Below are 25911 nucleotides of genomic sequence, written 5' to 3'. Positions count from 1 at the left end.
TCTTACGTCACCCTACTGTGTGCTGATCACAAAAATTATTTCGATAACAACCTCTGTTACAATTAGTCCACTAAATTATTTTATCCAGCGTGGCAGGTTCGGTGTAATACTCTTGCTGCAAATCTCAGCGTCAGCAATAGGAGCATTAATAGGCTTTCAGGCTCTTGTTAACACCGACCCAGGAAACAACTGCTGGACGGTTGTGCTCTCAAGGGACAGCTTTAAAGTAAAATATGTCCAAGAAAGCGCATTTCTTGCTGCACTTTTTTTTATGTCCTCCAGACATGTTTTGCTTTTTTCCACTTTAAGGCATCTTCAGTGGGATATAGAGTGATACAGTTTTGTTTTAATAAGTCTTAATTGTTGATTATAAAAGCAAAACGCGTCTGGTAGAAATAAAATACAATGCAGCAAGAAAGGATGTTTTTTATTTTCCATACAAATATTCCGCTGTCCGGAACTGGCGTTACACATGCACGATCGGACTTTCTTAATCAGGATGTTCCAAGTCCTGCGGCATGTGTTAATTGTAACCTAATATTGGGTACGGATTTTCATTGCGTGCTAGATGCCGCAGACGAAATTACAACACATAATAAAATGTGCAGAACATCAACAGAAATGAATTGTTTTCACTTAAATGATGTAAACCGCATTCTTCATGAAGATCAAAATGATTTCACACATTTTTATCCGAGTGTGGCCAGCAGAACATACCTAGTTTATGTTTCGCGTAGTCTAACCGATCATTTGGTTTACGTTGAAATTTTTCCTGCTTATTTTACGGAGTATTTTGGTTTCTAATACGGTCTAAAATTAACGAATATCTTCACGAATAGACCTCTGTTCTCCTAACAAATTGAGTACTTGCTACCGTCCTTTTCAAGACCTTCGTTCCAAAATCATTGACAGCCGGAAAGTGTGTCAACACAAACTCGTACACTAAGCCTACTATACGAAAGGCCCTTATCCGCGACTGTCCTAAGGCAGTTTTTTGAAAAAAAAAATTAAGTCCAAGTTCACAATCAGTGTCTCAAAACCGCATTCGGTCTTTCCGCGAGTCATAATGGGAACTCACGCTTTCAGCTAAAACAGATCAAATTAATGCGCACTAAAGAACAGCAGGAAGGAAGGTCAGTCATTCGGGGAAGGCCTGGAGGGAATTTTTCATATGAAAACCTCTGACTGAACAGCTTTCAACATGAAAAAACATAGCCCGCAGAAGAAATTTCTTTCATTTATTCAGCAGAAGAAAGGCCATCGTTCAACAACACAAACCGTCATAACTGCACGTGGCCACTCATTCTGCGTCGATCTTTTCTATCACAGGCCGACTGGCCGTTCTGAACGTCGTCTCTGCTACGGCAGGTTCAGAGCTCACTCACCTCGGTACACAGAGAGGCCCCAAAAGTCCCACCCGACAGCGATGGCGTCAGACAAACTTCCAAACAATGGCCCAAAAATAAATCGCGAACCACGACGGCAGCCCCCATCGCATTTTACCTGACGTATTGGAGTTTTATTGGAACCACTTCTCCAGAGACTCAGAATGAAGTTACGCCTTCCACCGAAATCGCTGCAAAATTTCTCAAACGGATGATTATACTCCTACCAAAACACACTTGTAAGCACTGAGTAAGAGATATTTTCGCAGTAACTCAGCTATACACACGTTGCAAAATGCGTAGCATCAAAATTAAAACCTGCTACGTGTAAATGAATTAGTCATCACGGTAGATGCGGAACTCGACAAAGGACTATTTTTCATGTCGTTGTGCGACTTCCATAAGGCATTTGATTGCCTTTGCCACGAATACCTATGGCAACTTATACACAATCTGGGTTTGGCGTACATTTTACAAACTCACTGCGAAAGCTGTTAAGCAGTACATATTCTTTGACATCTATGAATGACTCAAAAAGAGATCCTGTGACAATGTGTGGGTCTCTCAGGCAACGCTCTCCGCTTTCAGTGCGCCTGTATGAGCTAGCCCCGCATCCTTATCTTAGGATGGTCCACAGAACAGGAAGCGGAACCTCAACAGAAACAGCAAAAGTCCCTCGTCCTAAAGAGTCGGATCTGTCCTAATCTAGTAGGCCCTTTAGCGTCCCTACTAAACCGGGACAGGAAGTTCCTACCGCCCACTGGGTCCTGTACTCCGTACCGCCAGTGGGCTCGGTGCTGCCCGCCAACATATTTAGTGCTCGGTGTGCAGACAACATCTCGCCCCCAAGAAGACAGCAGTGTTAGGTTGCGTAAAATATTCCATAGTGTCAGGACTCTAATGTAGAGACACGAAAAACGCAAGCCGAGCCTCATCACGAAAAGCCGTGCTAGTCGCCACGTTTCTGCTGTCAAAGACCCGGTACGTGGCCCAGGTTACCAACGTTCCAGAACCAATAGACAGGGCGATTAACCAGGCTCTTAACTGGCTTTTGTGGCGGGTAGATATTCGGTGCTATTCTCCAAGTTATTTCAATCGGTTCACATCCACCTCCACCTCCCCCCCCCCCCCCTCTCCCTCCAAAGAGCTGCACAAGAGCCGCTGCGCGACTTTCTTACAATGTCGTAAGACGCAGAAAGTGATCCACCATTTTAATACCAGAAATCCTACCAGCCGCACGTGTATTTAAAACAAAGGTTTACTTCGCTAACGTCCCTAATGATACTAAACACAAAATTTTTACAAATCAACACTGCCACTTAAATAAATATGTTCAAATTTTGCACATAGTCATTTGTAATAAAATAAAGTGCTAAGAAAATCATCATATGTGGAGGACCTTTCTGGTGCGACACCTTTACATAATAAAATACTTAAAACGACTCACTATACGGGAACTGGAGAATGTACTGTGATTTTACATATCGCCTTAACAACTACAGTGCTGCGCTGTTATCCAAAGCATATGGTCCACCATTCCACCGTGATTGTCTATATTGCTTTTAAATGTTTGTTGGAAAGTTATTAGTTTTGAGGTAGTTTCCATTTTCTCCATTTTTATTGTTACATTTGTGGTCGGCATTTTATTAGATGCATGGAAATTCGGTCACGCACTCTAGAGGAAGCGATTCGTTGGAGGCCTCCAGCTGTTCCAGGACAATTCGTCTCCAGAACTGTGTCTCAATGCAGTGCTGCACGACTAACATACAACATGAGGAAAGGATTACAAAATATTATGACCCCTGAGTGTGTTTACTTACAGCTACACATTACAGCTGATATAAAAATATTTTCTCTCCCATTGCCAGTTACAGAACTGTTCTTATAGGTGGCGAAAATGTCTTAGAGACAACAGAACTATCTGGTGAAGGAAAGTTCAACCGTAACGTCAAAAAATAGTAACGTAATTGAAATGACGCAACAGGTATCTAATTGTACAAAAAATGTCTGAGAGGTGAAGTGCCAAAGTAATCGGTGTCGAGCGCACTGCTTTCGAAAAAATGAAAAAATCTACACATTAACAACGCTAAAGGACTCTGCGATTACTCCAGACCTTTGTTTTAGGCCTCTCTCCTTTGTCAGAGTTAAAATACGATGTTGTGTGCGTCTCTGTTTTGACCACTGCAGCTGAATGTAGCGCCGTCAAACGGTTGTTGTCCAGTAACTAAACTGCGGAAAATCTTTTCTCAGCGCTTCTATAATTATCTGTTTTGTGCTGCTAAATCCAGATATTGTGTTTGCTGCCGTTTAGGAGGTCGGCATTGGAACGCAAGACCCACAAATCCTCAAAATTTTTGCACTTTTCTAAGATGTAACTACAGCATCATCCGCGAAAAGCCGCACGGAACTTCAGGCACTATCTACTAGGTCATTTACATATATTGTGAAAAGCAATGGTCCCATAACACTCCCCTGTGGCACGCCAGAGGTTACTTTAACGCCTGTAGACGTCTCTCCATTGAGAACAACATGCTGTGTTCTGTTTGCTAAAGACTCGTCAATCCAGACACACAGCTGGTCTGATATTCCGTAGGCTCTTACTTTGTTTATCAGGCGATAGTGCGGAACTGTATTGAACGCCTTCAGGAAGTCAAGGAAAATAGCATCTACTTGGGAGCCTGTATCTAATATTTTCTGGGTCTCATGAAGAAATAAAGCGAATTGGGTCTCACACGATCGCTGTTTCCGGAATCCGTCTTAATTCCTACAGAGTAAATTCTGGGTTTCCAGAAACGACATGATACGCGAGCAAAAAACATGTTCTAAAATTCTACAACAGATCGACGTCAGAGATATAGGTCTATAGTTTTGCGCATTTGCTCGACGGCCCTTCGTGAATACTGGGACTATCTGTGCTCTTTTCCAATCATTTGGAACCTTCTGTTCCTCTAGAGAATTGCGGTACACAGCTGTTAGAAGGAGGGCAAGTTCTTTCGCGTACTCTCTGTAGAATCGAATTGGTATCCCGTCAGGTCCAGTGGACTTGCCTCTGTTGAGTGATTGCAGTTGCTTTTCTATTCCTTGGACACTGATTTCGATGTCAGCCATTTTTTCGTATGAGCGAAGATTTAGAGAAGGAACTGCAGTGCAGTCTTCCTCTGTGAAACAGCTTTGGAAAAAGGTGTTTAGTATTTCAGCTTTACGCGTGTCATCCTCTATTTCAATGCCATCATCATCCCAGAGTGTCTGGATATGCTGTTTCGAGCCACTTACTGATTTAATGTAAGACCAGAACTACCTAATATTTTTGTCAAGTCGGTACTTAGAATTTTACTTTCGAATTCACTGAACGCTTCACCCATGATGACCAGCAAAACAGAAGTGGGATTACGCGTGACAAAGCTAGATGAGTTGTTACAGTGGGTTGTGTTTAAAATTACATTAACATGCATAAATATAGAGATGAAGCACACCAGTATCATATCAAATTGTTGGAAATACCATATCAATAACTAAAAAAAAAAGTTAACTGTCTCCTTGGGCTAACCATCCAAGTGTAATAACATTCATCTTTTGAGAAGACGTTTCTCGTAACTCAATATATTTTCTGAACACCATAAAGTGAGAATGACAAAGAAAATTGACACCAGTTTGGTGCAGGTGGGACATAGATTGTGTCGTAGGATGTCAACGCTGTTGCTAACGAAAGGAGAGATACAACACTCGACGAGAATCTAGAGATTTCCACAGTGAACACAGAAAGCGTAAGGAATTGAATTAGAAAAGACTAAGTTGGGCATAATTTCTGAAGGACTTTTCCTTTAAGTAGATATAGTGCACGGCGCATCGTTGACACGACGGTGTCGCCTACTTAACTGTGTAAATGACAATTCTGCGACTCCAAGATAGTTCCTACTTACTTCTTCCTCAAACTCTACATCTCTTACATAAAAAAAAAAACTTTACTGTGCTACAAAATTCACCGTCTTCATCCTCTCAACATCTTGCGACTAACTTTACTTTGCGACCAAATTCGCCGTCTTTATCCTCTCAACATCTTGCGACTATACTCGCCGTCTCTATAACTCCATGGTGCTGGCCTCCTCGGGCCCAGCTGGTTGCTTAAAACTCTGTCTATCCTTGGTTATATCGCAGTGTCCTGGGACACGTCATACAGTTAAATGGTACTACTTCAATAGTCGGTATTGGGGAGCCAATTTTGTCCGTGATTGAAGCGAGCTGGAAACCTGAGTGAAATGATCCGCATGTCGAAATGCTTGTGTAAAAACTCCAATAGTCCAGACCTCAATCCATGTGACTCTTTTCTTTGGGGGTTCCTAAAGGAAAAAATTTCCCCGAAACGTCCACAAGATTTAATGGAGCTCAGAAGACTTATTCTTCAAGCTTGCAGTGAAATTACGGACTACATGTGCCGTAGGGTAATCACTAACTTCAGTATTCGTTTGAAGGAAGGTCGGAAACGAAATGGTGGCCATATTGAGTATGCACTGAGTTGGAACAAATCTCCATGGGCGGCTCTTCATTGTAGTACATGTTCCTGTCAGATCGTATTGACAGTAAAGTTCATATTCAAAAACAAGATGGTAACACATTTCGTGCGCCACCCTGTATGTTGCCAGTGAACATGGGCATTCGTTTTAGTAGATTAAAGAATTCCCTATGATCACAATCAGTCACATCCCCCATGCTCCTGTTCTAGCCTCCTGGCAACCAGCCTTTCCCGCTCACTCTTTCCTGTTCTCCTTCTATCCCACTTAACCTGTTTCCTGCCCCTCCAAGTGCCGCCAGGTTTGAGGCGCCGTGTCACGGATTGCGCGGCCCCACCCACCGGAGGTTCGAGTCCCCCCACGGGCATGCGTGTGTGTGTGTTGTTCTTAGCATAAGTTAGTTTACATTAGTTTAAGTAGTGTTTAAGTCTAGAGACTGATGACCTTAGTAGTTTGGTCTCTTACGAATCACACACACACACACACACACACGCCTCTTCAAATTTCGCCGTAACTTCAACAGCGATATCGTCCTTGATTTTGATTGCTAAGTTCTGAGCTCAGTGATTCTACTGTAGTCGTTAAGGTGCCATATTCGGCAACTAAATCTCAGTTCAGCTGCTCCTTTGACGCCAGCAAGTCTGCAGTCTGCCTTTAGCTCTTCGCTGTGTGCTCATTCTTTTTACCAGCGTGGCCAAATTGGCCAATCATGTTCTGCTCAGAGCTACATGCACTGCTGCCCTCTGTTCACGTCTCGTTGCTTCAGCCTCGCCCGCACTCACACTTAGTAAATTGTGCACTCGACCCGAAACACTGCTAGCTGTGAGTGGAACAGGCTGTGCATGTCCTAAATCTAAGCATCTCCGCTGCACCACTGAAGTCTGGCTCACTCATTTGTCTCGCATCGGAGGAACCTACTGTTTCATTTTGCACATTTTCGTGGCTAAAAGTGGGGAGAATCTATCTCCTACACGTCTCTGTACCTTCGAAGTCTCTTTTTTGGGCATTTCGTCTACTGACTCCTCACCTCGTACTGCTTTTGGAGCGACTACACGTAAACTATTTTCGAATAACGCAAATGAAAATCTTATACAGAAAAAACACTAACTGAAACACACTTAAATAAAATGCTAAATTTTTATTAAGTTCATCACACTGGCTAAACAAGAGTATTCATCACAAGCAACCTAATAGAACGAAAATGAGCTTCACACGCAATTCCCGACGCAAAATCATTGTCACACGAGGATTAATTACATTTAAACTCCCCAATCCAAAGGGTTACAACGAAAAGCTCCCAAAGTACCATAAACACACTTCACACAAAATTCAAAACAGACAACAAAGACGACACTTTCATAAAGCAAGCAACAACGCTGATCAACCGCAATGAAGAAATTGTGTGAGATCTGTAGAAAATAAAATTTACATGTTAGTATACCCTAACAATGTCACAGCATCAACATAAGATCCCTGGGGTGACCGAAATCCAGTGCAAAAGGATCTCGCCATTATGAAGGCAACCTGTTCTCCGCAAAATTCAGATTTAATGGCAAAGTCGGTGTTCCGAATGAAACATGTTCCTGACTTCAAATACCAACAGCCACCAGGCAAATAGAGGTTATTTTCGTTTTCGTTTCATTGAGCACGCACCAGACACACAAACTTAGATTGTGGCTGAAATTCGTTCAAGTACTGGAAAAATAGCCGAGAAAACCACCACCTGTCAGCCGGCCGAAGTGGCCGTGCGGTTAAAGGCGCTGCAGTCTGGAACCGCAAGGCCGCTACGGTCGCTGGTTCGAATCCTGCCTCGGGCATGGATGTTTGTGATGTCCTTAGGTTAGTTCGGTTTAACTAGTTCTAAGTTCTAGGGGACTAATGACCTCAGCAGTTGCGTCCCATAGTGCTCAAAGCCATTTGAACCATTTGAACCACCACCTGTCAGGCTGTTGTATGAGCTAAGGAATGAAATATCCTCGTACTGGATACACAAGACAACATATTACAATTTTGTTGATTGATCGCTATTAAGGGAAGATAAGAACTGAATGATTTGAGGGAGCTTGACTAGGAAGCAGAGTGGCTCTATGAGGTGGTATGTAAAGAGCCACTCGAAATTTATGTCTGAATTAAAACACACGAAAATATTAAATGGTGCTTAAACTTCGACATATGGTACGTCTCTGTCGAATGCAGCCTCCAAATGCGGAACCCAATCTGCTAAATATGGGGTAGGATTTACTTGATGCAGACACTGACCATCCATACATTATATAGTTTTGAGGAATGCTTGCTTATTCTGCTTTTAAGTACACTGGGACAGAGAGCAAAATACTTTCGACAGTCAAGTTCTGAGGACAAAGGCCCGTAGCAAGAATTCACTATAAATCCAATAATTAGACAGTACAGTTACCGAATAAGAGCACCTCTACTCTGTAGTTGTCAAAGAATTTTATTTTCGGTTTTGGCCTCTAATATGAGGCACACAACACCTGTGGGGAATGAAGTGGTTCTAGCACTACACATTCCACCCTCCAAAGGGACTTCACAGTTGAAAATATTCTTTCCACAACAATATTTGTGTATAGTACAGCAGGAGCATAACTCACAAGCGTATCTATATTTTTACATGAAGTACCTGTACTTTTAAGTGTGTGGAATATATCACACAGTCTCTTAACTGTTTCCAAATTAGCTTTTTCCTATTCCTCAAGTTTCTGGGATACAATGTTGTTCACGCATCCTATCTCGTCTGAAATGTTGCACATGAGTCTACTGCCTTAAGAATTATCAGAAAATTTAAAAGTTCAGCCCAAGAAACAGTATTTTTTTTTTGTGTTCTTCAATGAAATGATATCAGAGGTTGAAGTGGAGAACTCTACTTTTAAAATACAAACAAGTCACAAAAGTGTGGAAGTGTCTTAGAATTGGTAAAAGGCTCGTATTTTGACAGAGTGAAAGTACCTTCCTTTTCAAAGTTAATTAAAATGGTATTGATTATTTCTTAAAGCAAGCTGAAACCGTGGTTATTTCCAACTTTTGGATTGAATTTAAAAACATTTTCAATGGGCATTGTGTGAAATGAAGCCAAAGAAGTGACTGTTGGTTTTCGAAAATTTGTTTCAGCAACGTGGGACACCTATTCTGAGATAGAAAACAAGATTTCAAAGGTTCAGTAACTTTCGTAACTCCTGGCAATAATGAGAACCATCTAGTTTTAATACTACCTAGAAATTTCCCGTATCCAGTATCAACGAAATCACAGAATGATTTCAGTTGGTCCACACGTTGAGGGTAAATGTGTGTCGTGCTCAGTGTAACTTATTTTAAGTTAGAGTAAGTAGTACATGAGCCCAGGCACCGATGATCTCAGCATTGATATCCCTGTAACCTTCTTTAACAAAAACTTGTCACACTCGTCCGTCATTTCTGGAGTAGCAAATGATCGATACGAATCGCGAAGCTCGCGCATAAGTCACTGGCACTCAGCACGATGGCGGAAGATGTTGTGTTCACACCTCTCCTCATCCCGTGACCAAAATACAGCGTCTTTGTTCCATCTTTGCGTTGACCAAAAGCGGTGCTGGGAAATCGGTTGACGAAATCCGGTTTTTGGGGCGCCAGGCGAAGGGGGTGTGTGTTGCCAGCTGTATAGCGGGGTTCGAGGTAACTGACTGTGGCGTGGATGGGACGCAGGCGGTCCGGCAGTGCCGACACCGACGTAGACGCCCTGCTGCAGCAGTTCCCTCGCCTGCCGCGCGAGCTGGCAACGCCGCCCGGTGACGTCAGCGCTGGGTGGGGCAGCCGGCTGTCTGTGCGGCCCAGTTGTGACGCAGCAGCCTAGAGGAAAGCCAGACAGAGTTTGTGTATCTTCTGTCTACACGGGAATACCTCAGAAAGGTAAGGCAGGAATTTATGGGAGCGGCGGATGTTCTGCACGCTTTTGTGTGGTTTTTGTCGCGTAACTCACTTACTGCTCTTGTCTAATACTTTGTCTTACTTTGAAAAATTACGACCGTTACGAACAAAGGGGGTGGCTAACAGTGTGTTAAATTACCGTTTTGAGTGTTCAGTGATTTATTGGTCGTTACTTATGGCCTTGCTCCAGTCCATGAAAACTTGAGCGAGAATAACGTGGAACGAATGGAAAATAACGCTACATTCAGTCGGCTAGTGTTCCGGTCTGCCACTGTCGATTTCCCCAGAATTCACGTAGCATAGGTATTTAAAATGGAAAACCTCGCGTTCTCAAGTTCGTAGGACGCAATTTTACGAAAACCGTCAAACGCAGAACTTTGGAGTAAGCGAGTTTTAGTGCGACAAGGCGTGTAGCGGCTTGCAGGCGTGGCAGAAATTTATTTTTTAATGTTTCGCGTAATGTGGCCGAATTCAGACATCTAAAATGTTGTCGTGATGTACTCATTCAGAAGTATAATCTCAAATTACGGCTTTCACACAGTAAGAGAAGTACCGAAGTTGGAAACATTGCGCGTCGCGAGGTAACGTGACTAACGGCGCTGAAATACGCGGACGTTATTCAGACAGTATTTCAGAATGAGGGCAGTTACCGACTTCCAAGAAACTGCACGCAAGACTACGAGAACTGGAGAGATTTTTCCGCTACCCCCCTACTCCGGCCACGTTGTCGCTCTTCATGGAGTCAACTTAGGCATCAGACGTATCGTTGTAGTTTATCAGTAGCTAGCTATTCGCGACGCAGTTTGCAGACAGTATCCCCACACCCCGTAGGGTGTCCGCCCCAGTAGCTGAGTGGTCAGCGTGACGGATTGCCGTCCTCCGGGCCTGGGTTCGATTCCCGGCTGGGTCGGAGATTTTCTCCGCTCAGGGACTGGGTGTTGTGTTGTGTTCATCATCATTTCATCCCCATCCGGCGTGCAGGTCGCCCAATGTGGCGCCGAATGTAATAAGACCTGCGCCAAGGCGGCCGGACCTGCCCCGCGAGGGGCCTCCCGGCCAATGACGCCAAACGCTCATTTCCATTTCCACCCCGTAGGGTATCTGCAAAAATTACATCGTCGTACGGCCCACACATCAGTAGACATGACGTGTCAAAAATTTAGACGCGCGATAAACGGGATTTTCTTTAAAAAGCAGCGCAAATTAAGCAGACTGTGTTTACCCAGTATTTCAGAATGAGCACTTGCTTTCGAACACACATTAAGAACAATTTCAAACCGTTTGTAAACTTTATCTCGCTTACATGCTTAACTTCAGATGTTACACACGTACTCGTCTGCAAAGTAATGAGACATCGGAAACTGTTTCGTGCGTGGGCGTTGCGGATTCTGAAATCCATTCGCGAATCACAACTCGTGGCGTCACGCCGACACGCTTGTGGCGATGAGACGCAGCACTCGCGTTCATTTGCGTATTTTCACAATTTTCTGGAATTAAGGTGTAAGTAGGCTGTTTGTTTTCTTATTGGCAACGTTACGTACCGCTCTGTATGAAAATCACTGGCTGTGCTGTGTGCAGTCTGTGGCGCTCGCTGTATTGCAGTAGTTCGAGTAATGAAGATTTTTGTGAGGTAAGTGATTTGTGAAAGGTATAGGTTAATGTTAGTCAGAGCCATTCTTTTGTAGGGATTTTTGAAAGTCAGATTGCGTTGCGCTAAAAATATTGTCAGTTTAAGCACAGTCGTATATAATAGTTCCAAGGGGACGTTTCAAAGGTTATGGTGAACGAGCAATCTGTAGCTTTCCCCAACACCCTCATTACAAACAGGCGACCATTTGCGTAGTAGTTGGCGAATTCTTGAGAATTTATCGTGATGTTCGTGCTTCACGAAATAAACATTTCGTATTTTTTATCGCTCTGTCACGTCTCCTCGTTTGTGATTTGCTGATGCAATTTTTTTTTTAGCACTCTACAACGCTGCATCGCATTGTTTGGCTGTTCTCGTGTTACTATTTGTCTGATTATGATGAGAGAGCCCGGTGTGTCGACAAAGCAACGCGTCAGCGATCTTTGAGACGCGCCGTGTTCTGTGCGGCCTGCGCTTCAGTCGTATATTATGTGAGGGAGGAATGAATGTCGGTGATTCTGACGTCGTCACTTACCAGCTTCTTCATTTCACGTTCAAATTACACTATTAAAGTGCAGTGTAGATTTCTATGTGCAGCCTGTAACGGCGGCAGAATCTAGATTTAATTTGTGCCATTTCCAGTGCAACAATTGCGAGAATCGAGGTAGATTTGTTGTTAGTTTCCGTCAGAGGTCTGAATCACGTCAAAATTATGACATTTGTGGGGGCATTTGCTAATTATGTTTGACAGAAAACTACAGTAAACATTATTTCGTTTAGCCAGATACTGTTACAGAAGCCTTACCCGTTATTGATGGTAAGTCACAGTTTCGGAATAGTGGGTGGCCACTGACGTCGCATTTACAGACACTTTGGCATGACAAAGTACTGAAGACGACCCGTCTTGAAGAGTTCAAAAATGCCATGTGTCAGTTAGACTGCACATCGTCGTAAAAAGCAAATTTGAATACCAAAACCATAAAATTGACAAATTTATCTTCGGTAACAGGTAGATCAACACGACGACTGTTCAGTGTGATCCCCTTATCCAATGGCAGCACAGAACGCGTGACGTCACGGAAAAGTGACTGTCGTCACACGTGAGGGACCGGATGATTTGATAGAAGTTGCGCGAATTTTATGTATAAAAAGAACCCGGAATCAGTGCTATAAATGCCCTTCACTTCTGTGACATGGAACTATGTGTGGTGTTTTTCGTATTTATACTCGCCTATCACAAAATGTACAACGCAATTGATGCACGCCGTATTAAAAACCTGTTCAAAACGTGTCGTGTGTAGCGAGATAAGATTTGCTGATTTGTAGAAAACTGTGGCGTTCACGGATGAACAGTAGCGGCAGCCAAAACAGTTTCCTGAGAAGGCCGCCATTTAATAGCGATTGTGTGGAATCAGCTCTTTAGGTCACACACAGATATCCAGTAATAAGGGAGTAAGGTCTCTCGTGACTTGGGAATGTGTACAGTGTTTCCGGGTGCTTTCAATTCATTAGGTGTTCTGTCCACCAGTAAAATGTTATAGTTGCATAAAATTTGACACTGTGGTGTCTCTCATGATACTTGGGTTGGCAGTAAACGTGACTGAACGTGGAGACGGTGGCGAGGTATCGCCCTGACACGTGGCTGAGGGTGACCTGCGTGTGGGAGGAACCGTGCCCTACCACTGGGTGCTTGCAGTCTCAAGTTGAGCCACTCACAGAGCTCCATCGTGGGCTGTGACTGCTGTATGGCAGCGGAACTTGGTATGCTAATGCGCCCTTGCGGAACCGATTTACACTGGAAAGAAATGTTCCCATATCTAATGCATTGGCAACGGAATGTGGACAGGAAGGGACAAACAAGTGAGAAAGGCAGAATGTGGATATTGTTAACCGCCACTTGCAGAACTTGTTCAGTATGAGCACCGGAGACTCCCGCGAGGTGTTGCACAGTGACAGATTCGCACCTGGTAACCAACATTGGAATTGATTTCCTCCGGCGCCAACTGGTTTCGCGTTAGCATGTCTACAGTGTTTCGCTGCCTTACCATAGTCACAGACCACAGTGGAGTTCGGTCAGTAGCTGCATTTTACTTATGAGCACCCGGTACTTCAGTGTCTCAGATGAAGAAAAAAAAGACGGTTCGTGAAAATTTCGCTGTCGCCTTGGTGGTCCATTTGGTGATACAGCATTCAGTAGTTAATCAGTTAAAAAAATCTGCAGTTTTCTCAGACTTCCGTCGTGTGTTTCACTTTTCTCAAAGCATCAAGGCTCTGCAAGTACCCGTATTTCCAGTACAGGCGGCTGCCTAAACTGGAGCAGCTCGCAGCTGCTGATAGCGGCCGTCGGCATTGACCCGTGGCGTAATGGTGTGCTGCGTGACGTCACACACACACTCACGGATACAACAGAACGCGTGGCTGCTATATTATTTTCTGTAAAGTGTTGTGGTGGGAAAGTGATCCGTAGCTTAGCCAGAGTTCTGGTACAGGTTGTCAGGTTACAGTATGGTTGTCATTCAGCGGAGCTATAGAAATGGAATGTTACAGTAACAATTTTTGTGTGGCACGTATTTCACGCATGTTAGCTTTGGAAGAGCGTCGTATGTCCGTTTTGGTGACGCACAGTTGGAATCAGCGGGTTCAGTGCTGGGCGCCGCTTGTCCCTGGTGTGGAGGCAGGTCAGGCCCACACCTGTGCAGCCGCGCACGCCCCTTGACACGTGAGCACGGCGGCCCGCGGCAGCCCCCGCTCTCCGGACGAGCGCAGACCGCGCTCTCCCGTCCGCGGTTTTTTTTGTCTGTTTTTTGTACTGCGTCTCACTGTTGCGTTCCTGTGTTTCGCGCCCTTTCAAATTTTCGCAAGCCCATTGGCCGAGTGGTCTAAACAGAAACAAAATGGCTCTGAAGATCATACCTGTGACGCGAGTTCTCGGTAACATCCATTATGGCCTCTATTTTGTGTAGTCAGTGATCGAGTGGCCTTCTGCTAATATTTCAAGTTCATTTGAGTCAGCCACAGTGCAATGAAACCCTATTTTAATCGCTAGATTTTCGAAAATAAACATTAAGAGAAACAGGGCTGTAGTAGAATTATAAACATTATGACTTGAATATAGCAGACAACCGCAATTACGACACACACAGCTTAATTACACAAACCCGTGACCAGTTTCAGATTTTCAAACATCCATTGTTACGTGCTTTTGCAAGCTGATCAGTACTTGCGTTAACCGCCTACGGCCAATCCAGCGATGCGAAATTTCGTCGTTTAGGTAGCAACAAACATCGATGCTCCCTCGAGGGTAGGCTTGTATTGCTGGAAGATGAAATTTCTGGAATCCGGAATGAGTAGTCCAAACAACTACAACTCCAACATATCGAGATAAGATGTATCCGCCACAGTTGTCTCACAGTATTAAAACGGCATTTTGGCAAGTCGCTGAATTCGTAACGGCATGCAATCATATTCGTCCACTTAATACTTCGGAAAAATTCGAATTCTGCAAACTAGTGAATCGTTGACGGTAGCCCTCTGTTCCACCTTTTACCCGTCGTCTTTAGTTTCTGCACCAGTACGGTACTGAGCAGCCCAACTCATGATCTCGATCCCCTTGCTCATGTACACAAGGCCAAGAAGTCTTTAAATTCTAATTCAGTCTGGTTGACAATATTGCATTTACGAATTATTTCAATAACGTACATAATATCTGTACACATAATGTGCTTCCAGGAACACCCGCGAAATGTTAACCATCAAAGTACTTCTGTGTCCTTACAATTAATCACTGCTGCGGCTAATATTTAATTCACAGAATCTGGTACTTTCTGAACACGCTTGGTTACACTTCACGTGCTGACTTTAATCCCAGTACATACACTCTGTACCTTAGTGTCGGGAATCTTTCCGTAAGCAATGAAAGATAATGTACGTAAGTGATCAGTATACGCCTACTTCTATTGAACCCATATTACTCCTCTGTGGTACACAAGTTAATTATGTACGTACATGTAACCGATGCAGTTTCGCGTGTAACTGACGTATACAAAGACGCAGGTATCGTTAATAGGTCGAGTGTAAGTGTTTGAATTCTAAAATTGGATGTAGAAGTTCGTTATGTGGAGAGCCAAGTACGAAAAACCACTGCATCAATGGCTTTATTCTTCTTTCAAAATAATGCTGAGAAATTTATACACGAGTGCTTTCTAACGCGTAAATACCTAGTGTATGGTGAGCTGTCAGTGTTGCTGTTCATTAACTTGTAATTCACGCCCTACCCACCCTTAGTTCACTTACAGTATCACTGAAGCGTCGTTCCTTTCCGTACGTAAAATTGCGATTACAAGTTACGAAATGGCACAGTAGGTGAAGTAACGTCCTCTATAAAGCACTGCAGAACCTTTGCTTGTCTCAGAGTTGCACAGCAGATCAAATGAATTTTCGTTACCACTCACGAATAATTCCGTCTCTCGTTTATTTACGATTAAAATGCTTAATACTTGGGCAAAGCTGCTCATAGCAAATATCGTTCTCCTTACTGTTTATCTAAATATGTCCCCGACGTTCCATGCCTTCTTTCTTTTGTCGTGTAAATTTTGCCAACTCCAAGGAAACAAGACGACCGGCAAGTCAGGAATTTTTGTCTCCTTATCTATGAATTTCAAACAGCTGTTTCTCTTTCTTTTTCTCTTACAGAAATTAATATTGCGTATTTCTTTATACTTACCGCGGGTACGAATTATTTCCTCTTTTTTACTTATTTACTTAAAAATATGCGAATAATCGTTACCACCTAGATGGACATAAAACATGAAAATTATATCTATGGACGGTTAGTCTCTAAATTGGCTAAAAGAGAATTACTACCATCTTTGTAGCCTCTTTTATGTAGATGCTTTAAAAATATATTCATTACATGATGAACGGTGCTGTTTTTTATAAACTCACGCAAAGATTTATTAACGTGACTTCTCTCGACCGAAATATTTCAGACAGGACTAAAGAAAACGATGGCGTCAACTCTTGACAGTTTTTGTGTGGTGATCCACAGTGCGGACCTTACTGTAGTTAGTTTCTTACTGTGCTTAGTTTGAAGCGTCAGAAATTAAACTTGGTATTTGAATCTAAAGTAAGTGCAGCTTGCGGGGATGACGTCATACAGCGATATTCTGCGCGGTTATATTGTAAGAATTCGTACCTGTAGCTACGAGATTTAGAGGGATTTTTTCCTTGCTCTTTGTTCAATACAAAGCCACAAATTGTGGCACCAGTGCTCCGGTAGTATAAAACCGAATACGGCGACCGGTCAAGTCTCTCCTGCATCAACGAATCAGAGCGCAGACAACAGCCACTTACTGGGAACCGCTGAAAGTGACCAGCCCTAATATATAAGGGTTACTGCAGAAAAACAGCCGCCACAAAATAAGTTCCGGCCATCGCATCGTACTCGGCGCAGCACGAGGGAACAGACAGGAAAAATTTAGGTTCCTCTTCCGCCCACGAATGGCGCGTGGGTAGGGTGATCCTCCGTAAGGCGTCTTCATTGGCCGCAGTTTCTCGATTGTTGTCGTCGTAATTTCGCTGCAAACCTGGAAGCTTCGAGGAGACGCGCTGGCTCTGCGGAACAGCGGCTTGTGGGCGGGAAGCGGGCGTCCGCGCAGTGCAGATAACTGCGAGCGCCAGTCCAGGGTCATCGCGTGACGTCACGCGGCGAGGCTGGTGGAAACCGGCTGCTGCGAGCACACTGCTGGGGGGGGGGGGGAGGGGGGCGACGGCGGCAGCAGCAACACTGACGTCACGGCGCAGCGAAGAACGGCTTCGGTGAACAAAGTACCCACCACCACATTCCGCAAAGTCGTCTCAGGTTTGGATCTGTAGGTGGTTACTTAGTTTTACTGCAAGCCCCATCACGATATTAATTTTGTGGTGCTTTAGGTTTAGATTTGATTGATACACGAGAAGTGTGTTGAAAAGGAGCTCTATAACGTATTCCGATAATACACATGACAGTATACAGTTACATTCATGACGGTGCATTTTGTGTGCTTCATATCGTTTGATAGGGATGTTTCACGCTGAGCCGGAAAACATTGGCGCGTAAAAAATGTGTACGCCACAGGAAGTTTTCAGGCAGAAGAACGTTTCCGTCAACTTGGCCGATCTGCTCGGCGGTGGAGATGACCCGAAGTTACGGGGGCGGCGCAAACACCCAGACCCCGAGAGAAGGTAATTAGCGACTCGGCCGGGAATCGAACCTGGGACGCTAACCACGGACTGCGGACACTGTTGCACGGACCGTGAACACGAGTGGGTCTGGGATACGCTGTGTGGGGCTCACCACATCTCTTTCCTGCTAGAAGTAGTCAGTGTTTCGAAATTCTTCCGTTCATTACCGCCTTAGCAACGTCGCGTTTTATCTCTGTGTGTGGGGTGGGGGCGGGGGCGCCAAGGGGGGGATGTGAAGATTTTCTACAAAACAAAAACTACTCGCATTTTGACCTAGAACATGCGAATTTCTTCTCAGATGGGTCTCTGATAAGAGCCGTGCTGTCCGTTCAACGGAAAGAAAGATTGTTTTTTGCGGCATGGAATATCCGCTGACAAACTTCTGGGTCACGTTATTCTGTTTACACTTGTTAATAAATGAAATGGCCATGATAGTACTTGCAATTATGTAGGAAAATTATATTACAAATCACCTATTTTCAAAAAGAAATTCTTAGCTCATATCCTCAATAACAGAATTGTGGTTGTGGAATTGCATACAAAGAAAGATTAATTAAACGAGAAAGCTTATTTGTTGTATCTTGAAATATTGATGCACTATTCGAAGTCTTCCAATTATCAAATAGATGATTTTTGGGCACAGGCCACTGATGTCATCGCCAAACAGAAAGAAGAAATCGCTGCAAGGCATGCGAAAAAACTGTCAAATTTGTCCAAGGGTGTTATCAGAGGTAACCAACAAGGATGTTCCAATAACACAGTTCTAAACCCACGTTCTGTGAACGTGTTACTAATAAAACTTCTATAATGTTTTCAACAGCTAAGACGCAGTTACTGTCCAAAGCGCTGAAATTCAATATCGCACCTGTGATTAAAGAACCACACGTGGTAGACAATTTCATAGCAGGCCTTAAATTAGGTTTGGAGTGTACCAAAACGCCAAAGAATGTTCAAACGCGGTTTGGCTAATAATCCTGTAAAATCTTAGAAAATGAATGATCCGTCGCTCAATCAAAGCATTACGTTATAGAACCGTGAAAAGTGTTAATCGTAAACTGGAGAATAATGGCGCCCTAATTACGAAAGCCGATAACGGGAACTCGTTAATTATAGCTTCCAAAGCGGAATACATAGAAGAAACAGGCATTTTTCGATCAAAATGGCATTACTTTCATCGAATCAGATCCTACTCAAGCGTTACATAAAGAGATAAAACAGGTTTGCAGAACACTAATAAATTAATAGGAGTGTTTCAAAAGTAATGGCTCCTGAATATCAAACCTAAGCCGCCCATACTAACGAGTCAGTTCAAAGTTCACAAAAACTTCCATCCGATACGTCCTATCGTGGACAGTACAAATAGTACGTACCACAAGCTGGCTGTCTGTTTACATTACAAAATTAAGGACAACTTCGCTTTCCAGAAAAATTACTTTCAGAAACTCTGTCGAATGGTAAATAAACTGAATAATGTAATCTGCCATGCCACATCCGAGCTGGCCCCCTTTGATGTTTCCAGCCTCCGTACCAACCTACCTGTAGATCGAATTTAACACTTCCGTAAGAAATTGTCAGATATTGAAATTGATGTGCTCATGAATTTCCTGCGCATTGTTTTGAAATAGTTATTTTTGTTTTAATGACAAAATTTACTCACAACCGTACGGGTTAGCATTGGGTAGCCCTCTAGCAGGGATTCTTTCAGATATATTCATGGATACGATAGAATCTCAATTTTTTGTTAGTAGTATATAGATGGCGGAGAAAATAAAGTTGTATGCCGAGATACGTGGATGATATTCTCTTGGTGATTGACTCGTCCCAAGAAGACGTAGATCAGATACTTGTACTGTTTAACGATCTCCACGAGAAAATTATTTTTAGTCTTGAAAACGAGTCACCCAGTAGGACGTTGAACTACTTATATCTTAGGTTATCTATAGTAGATGATCACATTGAATACGACATCTTCATCTCCAGGAAGCATAGGTTGAAAAAATGTCATATCTGCCGATTCTGCACACCCACTGGCACATAAAATGGCACTTTTTCATTCTAGTATGCATAGAGCGATATCCATTCGCCTATCCGCAGAAGCCTTGGAACACGAACTGGCAACCCTTGAAACAACAGCCCGAAATAACGGTTACGAGCTTGAAATGAAGAGACGGCTCTATGACAGGAAAGTAAGTAATTATAAAAGTAAAAGTTCCATGTTAGGTTATCGTGCTGGAAGTTAGTGCATTCATAGGTAAAGTTTCATATTAAATAGGGCGTCTTCTATAGAACCAGGGGTTCAAGACAATTTGGCCTACTAATAGTAGGCTGCAGAAGAACCTGATTCACACTTTTAAAAAGCCTAAATTGTCGTTATCTGAAGTTTACAAGATTGCATGTGGTAATTGTCCGAAATTTTACATCGGCCAAACAGGAAGAGCCTTACTAACGAGATACAAGGAGCCTATCCCTACTAAAGTTACAGATGACAAGCGTGGTTCGACATTCGCTGAACACTTGGTGCAAACGGCTCACGCACCCAACCCTCCGAATAATACTCAGCTCATGCATTGCGAAGTTCCCGTACTACATGACAAAAAATAACCTTCTTAACGACCAGCTGCAGCTGCGAAGCAAAAACTTTTTTGAAGGTGTTCAACCGTTATTCCATCCGCCATAATCGTAGGGAGTAATCAACATGTTTAGCACTCCCGTTTTGCCGAATAGCTGGGATCATCCGGTATTTCAAACCCGTAGTTATCCACCATGCGGTCAAGTTCGATGTTTAGCTCAAATATGCTAGGTTGGCTTAAAATAGTAAACGCATTGGTCCCTTCACTTTTGACGTCCAACAAATTATTACAAATGTTAAGACAGTCGCTATATCTGTGCTCCTTACAGGACAACGTGTACGTCAATTTCGTTAGCCGCACCTGGTTGTTCATAAAATTTTAAGTTCAGGAGTACTCGTTGGTACGAGTGTCAACACACGCTGTCGCGCATGCGCTCTCGAGGCTGTGGACAGTACCAGCACAACGTCCGTTGCTGACGTACAGCGGTCGCGGAGTGGGGCCGTGGCTGTTTCCCAGATAAGTTATTACAATGTGGCGACGTATTTCTGTACTATAGTTTTTAGTTTCTGACGTTGCCCAGTATGGACAAATCGTAGTTCCTTTTATTCTGAAGAAGGTTGGGTTATCCCAACTGAAACCTAGGTAAACATTGCAACTGAGGCTGTTGTTAATTAAAATTAATATTTATACAGTTGCTGACAGGGCCGCGAAATGTTGAAAATGTTATAATAACCTCATCTCCTCTTCATTACTGGTCACACATAAGCAGCTTATTTTCTGGAGTTGGGCTTTAAGAGCGTCGTTGGTGGCTGCTCCACACGCCGTGCAGGGCGGCGTGAGGCGCACACAGATTGTCCCTGCAGCTGAAAGCAGCGTCGTGCCGTATTCGCGGTGCGCACTAAAGGCTGCCGACACAGACTGCCGCATATCGGCGGCGGCCATATTTGTCTGCACGACATGCAGCCCGTCTTGTTCTCTAGAGTGCGTTAGCTTTTTTCACAAAAACATAACTGGTTTTGGTAGTTATATGCGGACATCAGTTTGAAGAGGTACGGACACAGACAAATTTCCAAATTACCGATATCGGCTGTGTTTTACACATAAGGACGACGTCGTTTTGAGATCTCGTGATACCAGAAGACAGGAATGTGCTGCAGGAAACTCTCGTGCCGACGTCACTCGCTATTGCAGTTCGCTGCTGAGCTCGGAATAGAAGTGAAAGAAAACTACAGGTTCCCTTAGAAACGTCCTTTCGTGCAAGAAATACAACTGCGTCTTTGCAAAACAAAACGGAAGCTAAACCTACCACTGATGAAGAGAGCATAATTTTAAAGTGGGCCAAGCCATAGATCCGGTCTCGTATTTACGCCGTGACAACAGTATTGTGGGAAATCGTAACCGATTAGTCTCCGTCAATGCACGATAATTCCAATTGCGTATTCCAGTGTACTCAACGAGATTCTAAATCGAAATACAGTGATACGTAGTTCTGCAATAAATTCAACCCCATGTTTGCAATGTACGCGTTAATTCCATCTCCGGATCACACTTCTGTGCCCTTGAGAGGTGCAGACACTCTCTTCTCACGATTGCAGCTGTGGTAAACATTACCAAATGGATTCGCATTCTACGAACCCGGATTGACGTGAGCTGTGGAAGTTCGTGCGGCATTCGGGTTAGAGTTCAGAACCGGCCCAAATTTTCGTGTTTCGCAAACAGCGGCGGTCAGTCCGGATTCGCGAAATTCGAATACAGTGCCCAATAAATGTAAAACTGTTTCCCATCTACACGAACCTACCGTTATATATAGGGATATGTTTGTCAAGCCCTAACAACTTGTGTATCGGAAAAAAATCAGAATAAATGGCGATTTCGTAAGTTTTTCATTACTGTATCAGATGTTACGCTTGCACATGTTCTGTATAAAGGAGATAACTTAAAGTGAATCGTTACCACTGCCTGGTTGCTTATACTATTGCGAAACTTGCTGACACTTTAGTTTTGTGAAGCACGATGGATGAAGCTTGCGTATCTAGTAGACATGTTGAAATTTGTCATAAGGCGTGGGCGGATACCGCAGCTGGCAAGAGTGAAGCTTCCACGTTGGCAACCTCATGTGGGGCGTAAACGTCTCGACAGCCAGAATACGCGGGTGTGGTTGACGCTTTGCTGATAGGCGCGGAGGCAAATACTCTGCCTGCGAGGCTGAAACACTGAGGAGACACACAGCCACTGAGAGAGAGAGAGAGAGAGAGAGAGAGAGAGAGAGAGAGAGCGGCCTGCCACCGGGGAGCGGCCAGCCCAGGCTCCACAGAGGCCGGGACTTCCCCGGGCAGCTGGCGCAGTGCGGCCACACCCGCGGGAAAAAAGTACCTGTTGCTGTGGGGGAGAGGAGTGTGCGGCAGCGAGGCTGACGCGGCGACGGAGCGCAGAATGGCCTTCCTGCCCCAAGTACCCTCCGCCACACACCGTAGAGTGGCCGGAAGTAGCTGTTCTTTTTAGTTTTGGATCGCACTCCAGCCCAGGACTCATTTTGTACTGCTAGATGTAGAATGTCGTATCAGAATCAAAGTTCCTCGACGAAGCATGTTCGTCATAAACGATAGTGAAATTTGGATATAGCTGTGTCATTGCTTAAAAGAGCTATTTTTGTTTCAATTAAATCTTAACGTAGCTTTAGTAGCTTGCTAACTGTTGACTTTGCTTTAAAGTGACTTCACATTTTTTCAGTAATTACAAAAATGGTTCAAATGGCTCTGAGCACCATGTGACTTAGCTTCTGAGGTCATCAGTCCCCTAGAACTTAGAACTACTTAAACCTTACCAACCTAAGGACATCACACACATCCATGCCCGGGGCAGGATTCGAACTTGCGCGGTTCCAGACTGTAGCGCCTAGAACCCCTCCACCACTCCGGCCGGCTTCAGTAATTACAGTTTTTAGGTAATTACAATAATTACGTAACCCAAAACCTGAAAGACGGTAGCCATTGTGCTGCACATTACTTTCTATCCATCTGGTCATTTTACACTTTGCCCATAATTCCTTCACGCCCATCATATCGAAAATAAATGATGCACATTGCCTTAAGATACTAACACCTGCTTAGCTACTCTTTACATCGTAAATATTCTCCTAGACTTGGTGAAGGATGTATTGGCTTCAGTAACCATCGCGTTGATATCGTGATCATTAATCCCTGTGTCTGTAGTCTAGTCAATTCCCATTCTGTGTGGGTTCTCGAATTAGCGGTTCGAGACAGTTGTCGGAAAATGCGCAGTAGCGTTCTCTCCTGTGTGATTCCAGTTGCTTTTCTATCACATGGTCGCATCTTTCGATATCCGCCATTCTGATATTCCTCCGATGGTTAAAGCGGAACTAGGGCTAACACCGTCAGTGAAACAGTTTTCGGAGAAGACGTTGGGGCCTCTCTCTGTAATCGCCGTTTTTATGCCATTATGCTAGAGTGTAATAACTGAGATTCCAAACAAAGTAGGTGCTGACAGGTGTGAATATTACCAAAATGGTATCAGTTTAATAAGTCATGGTGGCAAAATACTGATACGTAATATCTGCAGAAGCTTGGAAAAACTGGAAGTCGTTGACCTCGGAAAAGATGAGTTTGTGCTGCAGAAAATTGTAGGGACGTGACAGTAGTGACCCTATGACTGCTCTTAGAAGATAAAATTAAGCAAAGACAAACCTGTTTTTATAACGTTTTTAGACTTAAGAACACTTGGCAATGACTGGAATATTCTTCGTGAAGGCGATTTCACTATCTCGCGCCCACGGGAATGAAATATTTAGAACGTGCCTCATATCTCTTAAACCGCTACAGACATGGAAACGAAGTATTGGCGAATTATGGCACACAAGGAGGAGATTACTTTACCTTTACCGGTTTGTAAACACATCGAACTTTCTTATCTGTGGCGATTTATCTGAAGTTGTGCTTTCTATTTTAGTTTATAGATTCCAACGACTGTAAATCTGTAAGAGTTATCGCAGCTAGCGAAACAAGACTTTCCTAGTATGAAAATAAACAGGAAATTTCTCCTCTTATGCTAAAAAAAGTGCGCGTCATTTACGATGGCGGCCGAGTTTAGGTTCGATCTGCGCATCTGACGTCATAAAACAGTCAGCCAATGAACAGAGAACGACGTTGCCAGAGCTCGACTGCAGTTCAGAGTACGGACGAGTGTCTTCAGTCTTAGAAACGTTCACTCATAAATAAAGTAATTGAACAAAAGCAATGTCTTGATAGCAGACTTTCTTTTATAGAAAGTTTGGAAAAAGAATTCTTTATACCAATTGCTTGATATTCTATTAATTAAACCAAGCAGTAAGCCTCCTAATTCAGGCAATAGCAAGGAAATTCTCACTAACCGCTTTTCGCAATAAAGAACAGCGATAATTGTTTATTACCTATTGTTCAAAATGGTTCAAATGGCTCTGAGCACTATGGGTCTTAACTTCTGAGGCCATCAGTCCCCTAGAACTTAGAACTACTTAAACCTAACTAACCTAAGGACATCACACACATCCATGCCTGAGGCAGGATTCGAACCTGCGACCGTAGCGGTCGCGCGGTTCCAGGCTGTAGTGCCTATAACCGCTCGGCAACCAGGGCCGGCTATTTCCTATTGTACTTCGACGAAAGGTGAATAATTCATAGTCATACCAACAGTGTTTGTCGCTATTTTACGTGATACTTTAAAGTCCTCCAGGAATTATGTCGAATGACGAGCTGCGTTAGCGTAATGGTGAAGGTCCTTGGCTGCTAAGCAACAGGTTCTGAGTTCAAACCTTGTGCGGTGTCTAATGTTTTCTTTATTTAAAAACAATATCGAAGTGTCCTCATGAATTTCATTCGTTTGAATGTAATTATCTGAAATTTCTAGTGGCAACTAAAATCGACCATATGGAAAGTATACGCTATGGACTTTTATCTCTGCAAACTCTTCAAAATTTCGTGCAATGGTTTACTACACTTAATGCTGTACAATAACTGCGTTGAACATCGAAACAAAATTAAGTCATTTATGGGGGGAAATTATCAGTGAATATGGGTTAAAATCAAATTTTTGGGCCAGATAGTTTATGTGAAATCGAATAAGTGTGTCAAAGCAGTCGGAACAACATGTATCTGCACAGGCGAGCAGTGCAGTGATGACAAAATCGCGCACAGCACGGAATGCGGGGAGCACGCCTCTGTAGCAGCCTTGGTGGCTTTACTTCGTGAACTGCGCGCTCCCCCCTAAACGTAAGTTTGCGAACTATACTATAATATGGCGCTGCTTCTCTTGGTGCGTGCAACTGGCAACGCAGCACTCCGCCGCGTCTGGGCAGGCGTGCACGAGCCGCCAAGATAAATGAATTGAACTACACCACAAATCGACAAAATGAGGTTCTTCGTAAGCTATTGAGCTCTCTGGTCGCCAATTACTTGTTTAATGAGACACTCTGTTTCAGAATTCTGTCACATTAGCTGTTCCAGAAATGAATGTTAGAATTATAGTGTGTTTTGGCAAGAAGTACAATTAAACCGGTCAACAAGAGAAATGTGGCCGTTACTCACAAATAGTGACGCTTCATCGAATGACAAAAGGTTAACAATTCACACAAAAATAAAGCGCCAATGCTGTTGGAATTGTGATTGGATCCCATGACCCATCGTATT

At 43.6% G+C, this 25911-nt stretch overlaps 1 protein-coding gene across 1 annotated transcript in view; it reads left to right on the top strand.

Moving 5' to 3' along the window:
- The first annotated feature begins 9750 nt into the window (after positions 1-9750).
- LOC126108308 (ankyrin-1-like) overlaps positions 9751-25911 on the top strand; it is a 62614-nt gene continuing 46453 nt past the window's right edge. The window contains exon 1 of the mRNA XM_049913529.1: positions 9751-9793. The gene's annotated coding sequence lies outside the window, so the exon portion shown is untranslated. The remainder of the gene's footprint in view (positions 9794-25911) is intronic.

Source organism: Schistocerca cancellata, chromosome 11, assembly GCF_023864275.1.
Source record: "Schistocerca cancellata isolate TAMUIC-IGC-003103 chromosome 11, iqSchCanc2.1, whole genome shotgun sequence".
In the NCBI taxonomy this organism is placed as follows: Eukaryota; Metazoa; Arthropoda; class Insecta; order Orthoptera; family Acrididae; genus Schistocerca; species Schistocerca cancellata.
The sequence above is the reverse complement of the archived record's forward strand: the minus strand, read 5'-3'. Positions and strand labels throughout refer to the sequence as shown.